Here is a 12663-nt window from a genome sequence, read left to right as displayed (position 1 = left end):
GGGCGCCTGGGTGGCTCAGTTGGTTAAGCGACTGCCTTCAGCTCAGGTCATGATCCCAGGGTCCTGGGATCGAGTCCCGCATCGGGCTCCCTGCTCTGCGGGGAGCCTGCTTCTCCCTCTCCCACTCCCCCTGCTTGTGTTCCCTCTCTCGCTGTGTCTCTCTCTATCAAATAAATAAATAAAATCTTTAAAAAAAAAAAAAATTTCATGCTTTTTTTTTCCAAGTTTTTTTTTTAAATTCTAGTTAATTAACATATATGGTAACAAAAATATTTCATCCTTAAATTTTTCTCATATCCTCAGTAGCTCAGCCTTATATCTAAAGAATAGATCATTCTCTAAAGCAGTTACTCTTATTATTTTATCAGGCAGGAAGAACTTTTGTTACTAATAAAATTCTAAAAACCTGTCAAAAACAAAACACAACACAGCACCTGCCCTCCCTTCTGCACCACACTGCCTCCCTAGCCACCAGCCCCCCTCCTTATCACTTGGGCAGCCTCCAAGCCAAAGAACAGGTAACCAATTTTAAAAGGTCATTACTTGAGTTCTAGCTCTCTCTTTTTTTTTAGCGGGCAGGAGAGAGAATCTTAAGCAGACTGCATGCCCAGCACAGAGCCCAACGCGGGGCTCGATCTCACAACCCTGAGATCATGACCTGCGCTGAAACCAAGAGTCGATGCTTAACCTACTGAGCCACCCAGGAGCTCCGAAGTCTGGTTCTTATGCAATAGCTTCAACTCTATCTCCTACCTAAAAGCATGTGCATGAGGACTACTTTGGGGTAGCTTTCTCACTCTCTTTTTCTCTTCTCCACTAAAGTTCCAGAGCAGCAGAGAGAGGATAAAAGAGAAGAAAAAAATTTAATTCCTTTTTCTCATCCACCAAGCCATAAGGGCATAAAACTATCACAAAATAAAAATTCAACTAAAATGTCAACCAGCAGCAAAATATACACACATGCAACAATTAAAGAATATGCAACCCAATAAAATGGCATTTCAGAAAAATACATGTAAAATGTTATTCACTATAGCACTGTTTCAACTGTTATGAAAAATTTCAAATGTGCAGAAAAGTTGGAAAAAACAATACAATAAACACACTATTCACAACTTAGACTCAAGAATTGTTAATATTTTGTCACATCTGCTTTATCTGGCTCTATGAACACACTACATTTGTGTTGTTTTTTTACTTTTTTCTGAACCATTTCATCAGGTTTCAAGATGCTTTAACCCTATATACCTCATTGTGCATCTGCTAGGAATAAGGACATTTGACTTCATAACCACAATACCAGTAAGTACACTGATTATCATCTAATATTCAGTCCTTATTCAAATGTCCCCAACTGTCTAAAAAATGTCTTTAATAGTTGGCTTACAAAAAAAAAAAAAAAAAAATCCAACCAAAACTCAAGCAATGAATTTGGATGTCATGTCTCTTTAGTCTCTTTTACTCTAGAATGGCCTCCAAGTTTTGCCTTGGTTGGTTTTACATTTACTTACTTACGACATAAGCTTATTTTTTTAGAGGGGGACTGGCAGGGGGAGAGAGAGAATCTTTTTTTTTTTTTTTTTTAAGATTTCATTTATTTATTTGACAGAGAGAGAGCACAAGCAGGCAGAGCAGCAGGCAAAGAGAGAAACAGGCTCCCCACTGAGCAGGGAGCCCAATGAGGGGTTCGATCCCAGGACCGAGGGATCATGACCTGAGCCGAAATCAAGAGTCACCCACGTGCCCCCAACACAAGTTTTTTTAAAGCCCAGGACACGGGCGCCTGGGTGGCTCAGATGGTTAAGCGTCTGCCTTCGGCTCGGGTCATGATCCCAGCGTCCTGGGATCGAGCCCCGCATTGGGCTTCCTGCTCAGCGGGGAGCCTGCTTCTCCCTCTCCCTCTGCCTCTCTCCCTGCTCATGCTCTCTCCCTCTCTCTCTGTATCTCTGTGTCTCAAATGAATAAATAAAAAAATCTTTAAAAAAAAAAAATTAAAAAAAAATATAAAGCCCAGGACACATGACTTGGACAATGTCTTACATCTCAGTTTTGTCTGTTTGTTTCTTCACAGTGTCATTTAGCTTACCTCTCTATCCCTTACATTTCCTAAAAAAAGAAGGTTAGGTCTAAAACACTGATTAGATTTAGGTTGAGCAGTTTCTGGCAAAAATGCCTCACAGGTGATGCTATGTATGTACCACATGATGAAGCACAGCAGTGGCACATATTGTCAGGCTGTCCCACTTAGCGGGACATGGTAAATTATGTGATCGTTTGGCAAAATATGACAACTTGGTTGAGTCTGTAATTGAAAGAGCTCTCTATAAAGGTACAGTCCCTCCTTTACAATTAGCAATCTGTGGCTAATATTTGGCTCCTTCTCAACTTTTTGCTTAATAGTTTAGCAGTCACTGATGATTCCTTCTTGAATTATTTCATTTAGGGGCTGAAAAAATGTTGATTTTTCCAATTCCATCATTACTTCTACATTTATTAGCTGGCATTCTTTTGGAAAGAACTTTGCCTTAAAAACTGAAGCAGAGTAAGTGGGTTTTTTCCCCCTTTAATTACTACTTCTGTCTTATTGTTTGTAATAGCACAAACTGGGGACAACCCAAGTGTCTATGTAAAAAGGGTACTAGATGACTAATCTATGGTAAGGAAGATTCTCTGGGTACTGATAACAAGAGATCTCCAAGATAAAATATTGTGAAGAGAGGGGAAAAGCAAAGTACAGAGCACTATGTATAGTAATGCTACCTTTTGAATAAGAGAAGAAATTAAATGGTCACTCATTAGGGACTGAAGGGACAAGATGAATGGAGACAAAGATGGAAGCAAGACTTCTCAAATATTTTCGTTTTGTGTCATTTTTATTTTTGAAATGTATTACCTATTAGAAGTTTATTTTAAAAATATTTAATGATGAGGGCCCCTGGGTGGCTCAGTCATTAAGCGTCTGCCTTCGGCTCAGGTCATGATCCCAGTATCCTGGGATCGAGCCCCGCATTGGGCTCCCTGCTCCGCGGGAAGCCAGCTTCTCCCTCTCCCGCTCCCCCTGCTTGTGTTCCTCCTCTCGCTGTATCTCTCTCTGTCAAATAAATAAAATCTTTAAAATAAATAAATAAATAAAATAAAAAATAAAAAATAAATAAAAATATTTAATGATGTGAAAAAATACCTCTTAAGTGAAAAAAGCAGAATACAAAATTACATATACAGTATGATCCCAATTTTGTAAAAAAAAAATATATATATATATAAAATATATATCTTGGAAAATAATGATACAAAAGAAATATAAATACTAACCATGGTTGTCTTTAGCTGGTAGGACTATAAGTGATTTAATAATTAGAAAAGGCAGTGTTCCTTTCACTTTTTAAATTTAAAAAGTAATAAATGCTTACTGTAAAAAGTGAAACAACAATGGGCTCTTTACATTTCACAAATGGCTGCAATCTGAAAAGTACACAACTAGATGTATCCAAATACAGACAGAAGGAAACATATTTATAGCCTGTGCTGAAAGGAGTTTTCTCCCTGCCATATTAAAATGTAGAAAGTCAGAAAGGTTTTACAGAAAGACACAGCTCCAAGTTCCTAGACACATACAGCAAAGTTCCCTAAGGAGTGACAAAGGAACAAACTCTAGTCTGTATCCTCATGGTAGAGCTCTCATCCCTCATTAGTGCACGGAATAAGTATGTACACACTGAAAATGACAACGTGATGTAAGCCAACCTTCTGAAGCAACTAAGGACAAAATAACTGGAAGGAAATAATCTACTTGGTGACCCTGACAATTCATGGTTTAACACCAAAAGTCTGGAAGTGAAACTGCCACACAGCTGAATAATTACTAACCAGGAAGGTGCAAGAAACACAGTTCCCATTAGTTCACTTTAACCCTTTATGGAGTCTAATTTGTTTTTTGAGCTCATAATTCTTTTACCTAATACAAAGAAGTTCAGAAGAAATGAGTTTTGAGGGTCATTTGTCTTAAGAGTGTGACATAAAAGTACTTTCACAGAAATACATTCAAACCATTTATAATCTTATAACATGCGGTGAAAACAGCAGCAGTCCAATTCATACAAAAAGAAAAAATATGACCTGACCTGTGTAACTCAAGAGGAAGGAAATATAGGTCACAAACATTGTATGATTCAGAAAACTGTGATACAACCAAAAAAGTTCCTAAAGGAACTGGAAGAGGAAAGAGCTGCTACAAGTATGTTATCAAAAAAAAAAACCCTAAAAACCTCAAGCTCAGGCTTGCCAAAGAGCTTGTCTATCAATTCCCAAGGACCTAAACACACTAAAAGTTCAAATGAGAAAGCTGGACTGATGCCAGGAAGTCAAAGGGCCTAAAACAATTGCAGTTTCTCTTCTGTCTGAAGAAAAATATTTGCTCTGTTTCTTTAAAAGGATAAGGGACTTAGACTCACAGCTACCTGAGAAGAGATTTTACTTTGTTCTCTATAAGGAACAAAAGGAGCTAAATCAGACTGAAGTCAGACAGGTCCATTGCTGAGGAGGAAGTGCCAGTCAAGTGTGTTTCTCATTCCTCTTTTTAAAAAGGAGGAAGAAACAAGTTTCCCAATCTGTCCCTTAAAGCAGACTGAGACAAAGGGTGCCAAGAATAGTCTTTGTGATGCCATTACACAGTCCCCAGAATCAAATCTCGGTTACCAAGGGCCTTATGCAAGGAGAACCGGAAGGACACAACTGAGATGTGTACATAAAACAAATACCCCTTTCCACATGCCCCGTCCCCCATAACATGACTGATTACTCTGAAAAGATGGGAAGATAAACCACCTTTAAAGACTTTCTTTTAATTCTAGGACATAATTGTATTTAACAACTAATAATATGGATTACAGGTTTAATATTAATTACAGGATTAATAAATGGATTTACAGGTTACCCTAGCAATTTGATCATCTAATGCCAGGAACTTTTTACTCCACCTTCTCCCTAGGGGACTTCAGGAAAGTTACTTAACCTCTTTGAGACTTAGTTTCCTTCTCTGTAAAACAGGAATGGTAATATCTACTTATCAGGTTGCTGTGAAGCTCCAATAGGAAAAGAGTGGTACAGTGTCAACATCGTTGCTGTTACTGTTGTCCTTAATACTGAATCCTCTTTGGGGTTCACCATGGTCTCCTTCACCAAACAATACAGCCAACTAAAACCCCAGAGATACACAATGCTAACAATTCCCAAGAGTAGCAGATTTTTCTAAGAAACATTTCAAAGGCTATTACCATCAACAAAGTAAAAAGTACTCAGGAAAATAAAGTATATCTCTGTGGCAAAAATAATTAAATGAGGGGCACCTGGGTGGTTCAGTCAGTTAAGTATCCGACTCTTGATTTCGGCTCAGGTCATGATCTCATGGGTTGTGAGATCGAGCCCTGCATCAGGCTCTGTGCTGGCTGTGGAGCCTGCTTAAGATTCTCTCTTTCTCTACTCTCTCTCCCTCCCTTTCTCTCTCTCTCTCTCCTTCTCTAAATAATAATAATAATAAAATGAGATCTGAGCTACCTCTCCATAAGTAAAGTGAATTAAAAAGCAGAACCAACAGGGACGCCTGGGTAGCTCAGTCGGTTAGGCGTCTGCCTTCAGCTCAGGTCATGATCCCAGGGTCCTGGGATTGAGTCCCACATCAGGCTCCTTGCTCGGTGAGGAGCCTGCTTCTCTCTCTGCCTGCCGCTCTTCCTGCTTGTTTTCTTTCTCTCTCTGACAAATAAATAAATAAAATCTTAAAAAAAAACACACACACACACACAACAGAACCAACAAGTCAGAATTGTATCTGCAACCTGGCTAATAATTCAGATCCCAAATCCTCCCTTCCAATAGCATTCCAGGGGTGTGAATCAGAAAACTATTAGATCTGTAAGGGACTGTTAAAATGGAATAAAATCACCTCATTTCTTTGAGTAACTGCATCTCTCTCCACTGCACTAACCATGTAGGAAGTCTAAGAGTCAGATCAATTATGTAATACCAACATATATTCCATAACACAGAGGATTCATCCCAAGGTTAACTTTTTTTTTTTTTTTAAAGATTTTATCCACTTACCTGACAGAGAGACACAGCGAGAGAGGGAACACAAGCAGGGGGAGTGGGAGAGGGAGAAACAGACTCCCCGCTGAGCAGGGAGCCTGACGTTGGGCCTGATCCCAGGACCCCGGGGTCATGACCCGAGCGGAAGGTAGACGTCCAACAACTGAGCCATCCAGGCACCCCCCCAAGGTTAACTCTTTATTTTTATAATTTTTTTTTAAGATTTTATTTATTTGTTTGACAGAGAGAGACACAGCAAGAGAGGGAACACAAGCAGAGGGAGTGGGAGAAGCAGGCTTCCCGCTGAGCAGGGAGTGGGAGAAGCAGGCTTTCCGCTGAGCAGGGAGCCTGATGCGGGGTTCGATCCCAGGACCCCGGGACCATGACCCGAGCTGAAGGCAGACGCTTAACGACTGAGCCACCCAGCCACCCCAAGGTTAACTCTTTAAAAGAAAAAAAAAAATAGTTCTTTAAATACTAAATCTAGGATTACTTGCATAAGTAAAGCTCTCCCAACAACTGGAAAATTAGCGACAGAATGTCAAGCCTTTAATTAGAGGCCTAAAAGTAGCCCAGTACTCTTTAGAAACTCCATGTGGGTGGAAATACACACAGTTTTCTACAATTGGCAGCTTTGTTTTCATTAATAGGACTTTTTCCAAAACATTTTAGGACACTTCAAATGATACTATAGAGGATCCAAGTCCATAATGTGAGCTCCACAGTGAGCAACCAGACCTGACCATACAGTTCTTGCCAGACTCCTAGACGAGACTGAGCTTAGAGGCAGGCAAAGAATTTGGGGCAAAGCAACACAAATCTAGAACAGGTAGACCCAGGGAACACATTCTGAAGGCAAACACACCTGGAAGCAGGAAAACATCAACTATTACCTGAATTGTGTATGTGCTGTGTATGGACTTCTAAAAGATATCCTAGAATATGCCAAAGTGATAACTGTGGTTAAATCTAGGTAGAGAAATATTTTTTTTTTATCCATTAATTTCTAGGTAAGTGATGACACAGTATAGTGGTATATGGGCCCTGAAATCAGACTGGCTGAATGAATCCCAGCTCTGACATTTTCTTGGTAAAAGAGGGCTTCTTAGAAGAGTTACCTAACGTCCCTACCACTTCAGTTTCCTCATCTATAAAATGTGACCACTGATGGTATGTATATGATAGGGTTGCCGTGAGGATTAAGATTTACCAAATGAAAAGTACTCACTATTCTAGAATTCCAATGCTTGTACCAGAATAATTTCATTCTGTAATGAGGAATTAAAATTAAAATAGCAGTAAGAGGGCACCTGGGTGGCTCAGTTGGTTAAGCGACTGCCTTCGGCTTAGGTCATGATCCGGGAGTCCCTGGATCGAGTCCCGCATCGGGCTCCCTGCTCGGCGGGGAGTCTGCTTATCCCTCTGACCCTCCCCCCTCTCATGTGCTCTCTCTCATTCTCTCTCTCACAAATAAATAAATAAAATCTTAAAAAAAAAAAAATAGCAGTAAGAAAAATAAAAAAATTTAGGCCGTGAAGTCCTATAAACAATCAGATAAATTAAATTTAATACAAATTCTTCTAGGCAAAATGGAATTATCCACTGCAGCAGTTTCCAAACCATTTCACATCAAAGATCTGAGTATTGACATCTTTAAAAAAATAAAATAAAGCCACAAGGTAATGGTTAAAATAATAATTCCTAACATTTTCTTAGTGCTTTTCATGTCCCAGACACTGTTCATAGCACTTTACATAAAGTAACTAATTTACAATCCTCATGGCCCCTCCATCAGGGTTCATGAGGTCCCCAGGGAACAAGTCAGTCAGTAGTGCATTCAGGATTCAAACCCAGGAAGTTTGGCTCCAGAATCTGGATACTTAATTACTACAGAAAACTCCATAGTGCCTGAGATACAACCTCCTATTCAGTCTCTCTTCTTTGTCATTTAGTACCCTCACATGTATTAGGCCCTCAATAAATGTTTCACTGTCTTACAATATCAACTGGAAATCTGCTTGCTTTATATTTGTAATGTTCATTTCCTCAAAGGAGAGGAAATGAATGAATGACATTAAGGAGAAACGAAAAAAATTCTCACTCCTTCCTTTACAGCAATACATAGTTTTTGAGAGAAAAAAGGGACTATAAACCCTTTGACCAGAAATAACTCTGAATTTGATAAAGTACCATATGAGACTACGTCATGAAATTCAGCTACTATGTATTTACCCTACACAACTACCAACTCCATCGAATAAGAAAAATTACTTCTCAATAGGAAATAGAGATAGATGCCACAGTACTTTGACTTCTGTCTGGCTGCTAGGAGAGAACACAGATCCTGAAAAATTAATCAGCAGGAGATGTGATTGTGCATACTCTGCCAAACGTGTGCATACTCTTTTGTCAAACATGGACTACAACATAAACACATCTCAGAAAAGAAGGGGACTCTTACACGTACAGTCTCAGGCCAACCCTTTCTCACCCACGAGGCAGGCGCCAGTGCTATGACCTCCCTGCACTGCCAGAGTTAGTTCCCAGAGGCTCTATCACTAACTTAGTTTACCATCCTGTGCTAGATTCTCTCCGAAGACAGTTGCCATCACTTCCGTCCTACCCTACTCCCATACTGCCCCACCCACTGAGAGATAACATATTTCTCACCCCATGAATACAGGCTGACCTGGTGACTTACTCTGAGCACAGAATGTGGCTGAAGGGATGATGTGTCAGTTCCAGGCCTGGCAGCTTCATATTTGAAAGACAGCATACTTAGAACAAAGTACAGAGGCAGTGGATAGTCTGAGAGCAGGGACGGGAATATGAGATATTTTATCTTTGAGGCTTGAAAGTGCCAGATATAAAAGTGATGTGATTTAATGGGTAAAGATAAGATGAAGAGGTAAGAAGCTTCAATGACTGATTTGTACCACTGAGTTGTTATATAATCTTTTACAAATCACACTGTTGCTGAATTTCATTTTTCTCCATGTACAAATTGAAAGTAATCACACCTTTTTTGTACCTTAAAGGAATAATGTCCTTGGAGTATATTAGAAGAAATGGGTTACAAAAAATTCAAGCAGAGTTACTACTTTTGGAAGTAAAAGCCAAGTTAAGAACCAACAATAAGGACAGTACACAACCAATGGAAGTTCGCACAAAGAAGTTTGGCACTCACAGTTCTGAGAGAGTGCAAAGGAAATCAGAGGAGCCACAAAGCAGAATCAGAGTACCTCTAATCACCTAACAAACTGGAAGCAAATAATTTAGAGAATCAAAACTAATACAATCAAAATTATACACAGACCCTTTATAAAAAGCCAAAAGCCCAGAAATAAAATGCTAATAATTAGACAGAACCTGCATTCCTACTGCAGATACGCACATTTATGTTCAGAATTACAAATACTCCAAAATACAATTGTCTCCATCTAGAAAGTCAGGCTAAGAGGTAATAATGAAGTGAGTACCTGGTACAAAGGTGGTCAGCCCAAGTTTATCAAGAGATAAGCAAGCAATATGACCTCTTTTTTGTTCTCAGATCCACCATCACCCCCAATGTTTTTCATATAACTCAGAATAAGGCACACTTCTATTTGTATATCACAAATAGGCTAACAGCTTTACAAAATGCTTTGAAGACACAAAACTAAATTCTAATTACTCTTATTAAAATAAAGAGGAGGAAAAAACACTAGATTTTCTGCTACAGAGTTTGCTTACTAGGGCTTCCTAAAGTAACTCTCAACGATGTAACCTAATGTCTGAAACACAGCAGAGTTTATACTCGAACACAAAGTGTGATCAAAACTGGAAATAGAGGGGCGCCTGGGTGGCTCAGTTGTTAAGCGTCTGCCTTCAGCTCGGGTCGTGATCCCATGGTCCTGGGATCGAGCCCCACATCGGGCTCCATGCTCCGAAGGAAGCCTGCTTCTCCCTCTCTCACTCCCACTGCTTGTGTTCCCTCTCTCACTGTGTCTGTCTCTGTCAAATAAATAAATAAAATCTTTAAAAAAAAAAAACAAAACTGGAAATAGAAAGCCTTTAAGTCCCAAATTTGAGACTGACAATCTTTCTTATTGCCACTTACCTCAGAAGGATAACAAAAAAAGAAATGAAGTTTTATCTGCAAACTATTCTGGGGAAGATGTGCACTGAGAATACAAGAACCCCTGGAAACATAAGGAAGAGCAAGGAGGAAAGCAAGGAGGAAACCATGGAACCAAGAACAAAGTGAAGCTCAATTTTTGAGGCCCAAGCTATCAACAGAATCAAGAAGCCAGGAAGGCTACCCTTAAATGCACAAAAATGGCAAGAGATTTTCCATTAGTAAGCAAAGAAAAAAAAAGTAGCTTTTGATCAAGAAATTTCACAGAGGCAAAAACAGCTTAACCCCAGAACTGTGGAATTGACCCCAGCTGCCTCACGCAAACAGGCCTAATGACTTTGGCAAAAACATACCTTTCACCCACCAACATTAGGAGTTTGAAGTAGAGCCGATTTCAAATCACGAAGGGTGGCATCTTTCTGTTTTCTGCAGTCTTTGGGAAAAAGATGACTGTAAATCTCCTCCCAGGAGTAACACACTGCCCCCAGCATTCCTGGAAACCTCTGGAGCCACAGCAACAGTAGTGGAAGATGCTGTGAGAACATCACCCCGAGAATCCTCACAAGCCCCAGGACAGACGAGAGTACGGAGATTATTGAGATGAGATTAGTTAAGAAAAATAAAACCTGGAAGAGGTTAAGAAATGCATCTAGGTTTGCAAAATGAGTCGGTAGCCAAAGCAGGATTTGAATTCAGGCTTTTCCTTCAGATAGCATCAGAACGGAGCTTGACTCCCAGTCCCTGCCTCAGCAGATACTGTGTTCACTGTTCTCCAATGTTAGAGTCAGCCCAGGTCAGGTTCTTGGCTGACTAGAATAGGGAAAGAAAAAATTTCCCTCAAGGCTTCAGGAAAAGAAGAAATCAAATTATTAAATGTAGAGCTCTTATGCTAAAAGGTCTGGCTGCTCGTCCATCTTGCCAATCACATTTCTCAGCCAATCAAAATAAGTCACTGGATTTAAGAAACTAGCCATTTAAGCTTTGACTAGAACCTGGATTCCATTTCCCCAACTTTCTGAATAAAAACACTTAAGGGGAGGAGAAGGATACAAAAATGACGATAGCCAAGAAACATTTATTGAACATCTACCATGTACTCAGCACTATTCTAGGCTCTGAAGATACTCTACTGAACAAGAACATTCCTGCCCTCAAGAAGATTACGTGATTATGTAACTAAAAATTGACAATACTTTCAGGGTACCTGGGTGGGTCCGTCAGTTGGGCAGCCGGCTCCTGATTTCGGCTCAGGTCATGATCTCAGGGTCCTGGGATCAAGCCCCACGCTCAGCAAGGAGCCTGCTTGAGGATTTTCTCTCCCTCTCCCTCTGTCCCTCCCCCACCCCCCCACTCCTTCTCTCTCTCTAATAAATTAATAAATCTTTAAAAAAAAATCTGAGGATACTTTCATGCTAGGAAGAAAATATGGAAATTAATGTTTTTTGGGGGGTCAGATTAAAGGGAGGAAATCAATAGCTGTGAATCACTTTCCATTTTTCTATGAATGAGCCTGAGAAAATATGAGTAAGTCAGGAGAAATCTTAAAATATTTTCATATAAATTAATACTATAATAAATATAACCCAACATTACTTCCTATTTTTAAGTAATTATATATGACTAAATTTGAAAGCATCCTTACCTCAAGAGTAAACAGTGATCTTTTTTTAAAAAGATTTTATTTATTTGAGAGAGAGAACGAGTGCACAAGTGGGGGGGAAGGGACAGAGAGAGGGGAAGAAGCAGACTCCCCACTAAGCAGGGAGCCCGACACTGGGCTTGATCCCAGGATCCTGGGATCATGACCTGAGCCGAAGGCAGACGTCCCAAAAGTAAACAGTGATCTTAAAACCTTGTAAGTACATGGCAGAAAAATCCCAATATTTATTGAATTATTGCCAGCTGATAAACATAAGTGGCAGAATATAACATATATTTAAAGCAATACTTTTATGTAACATTCATTGAATATTTGCTACACACCTGGCAGTGCTACCCACTTTTCCATACATTATCTCATTTATTTCTCACAATGACTCTATGAAGATAGATACTATCATTATCCCCATTTCACAAATCACAAAACTGAGGCTTGGAGAGGTTAAATGATTTGCCTATGTGGAGGAAAGATTCAAAATCAAATCAGTTGCCAAAGTCCATGCTCTAGCCACAATACACACTGCTTCTACAGAACAGGCATTAAACCTCAGATACAGGAAAAATTCCTTTTCGTGTTCTCACACCTAGAAGGTCATAATTATAAACAGTTGATTCAGAAGAGAGAGAGAATGAATAAATTCAGGTGAATCTGAGTCAGAACACAGTGACTCACTCATGCTATACCCTTAGGCAAATTCCAGGACATCCGTGCCTCAACATACCTATCCATAAAAGGAGCTAACCTCACCAGAGCTAACCATTACTTGCCTCCGAGAAGGCTGTATTAATATTTATAATTTTAAATT

General features: G+C 39.6%; 1 protein-coding gene across 12 annotated transcripts in view; it reads right to left on the bottom strand.

Moving 5' to 3' along the window:
* The window catches only part of AMBRA1 (autophagy and beclin 1 regulator 1), a 173004-nt gene that overhangs the window by 143018 nt on the left and 17323 nt on the right, over positions 1–12663 (bottom strand). Inside the window, exon 2 of one of the 12 annotated variants that reach the window (XM_081798172.1) lies at positions 10552–10631. The exons of the other annotated variants lie outside the window; for them this stretch is intronic. The gene's annotated coding sequence lies outside the window, so the exon portion shown is untranslated. The remainder of the gene's footprint in view (positions 1–10551; positions 10632–12663) is intronic. 12 annotated transcript variants of the gene reach the window in all.

Source organism: Leptonychotes weddellii, chromosome 11 (genome assembly GCF_054177405.1).
Source record: "Leptonychotes weddellii isolate Sample4059 chromosome 11, ASM5417740v2, whole genome shotgun sequence".
NCBI classification, from domain to species: domain Eukaryota; kingdom Metazoa; phylum Chordata; class Mammalia; order Carnivora; family Phocidae; genus Leptonychotes; species Leptonychotes weddellii.
Note: the sequence above shows the minus strand (reverse complement) of the source record. Positions and strands in the feature narration are given on the sequence as shown.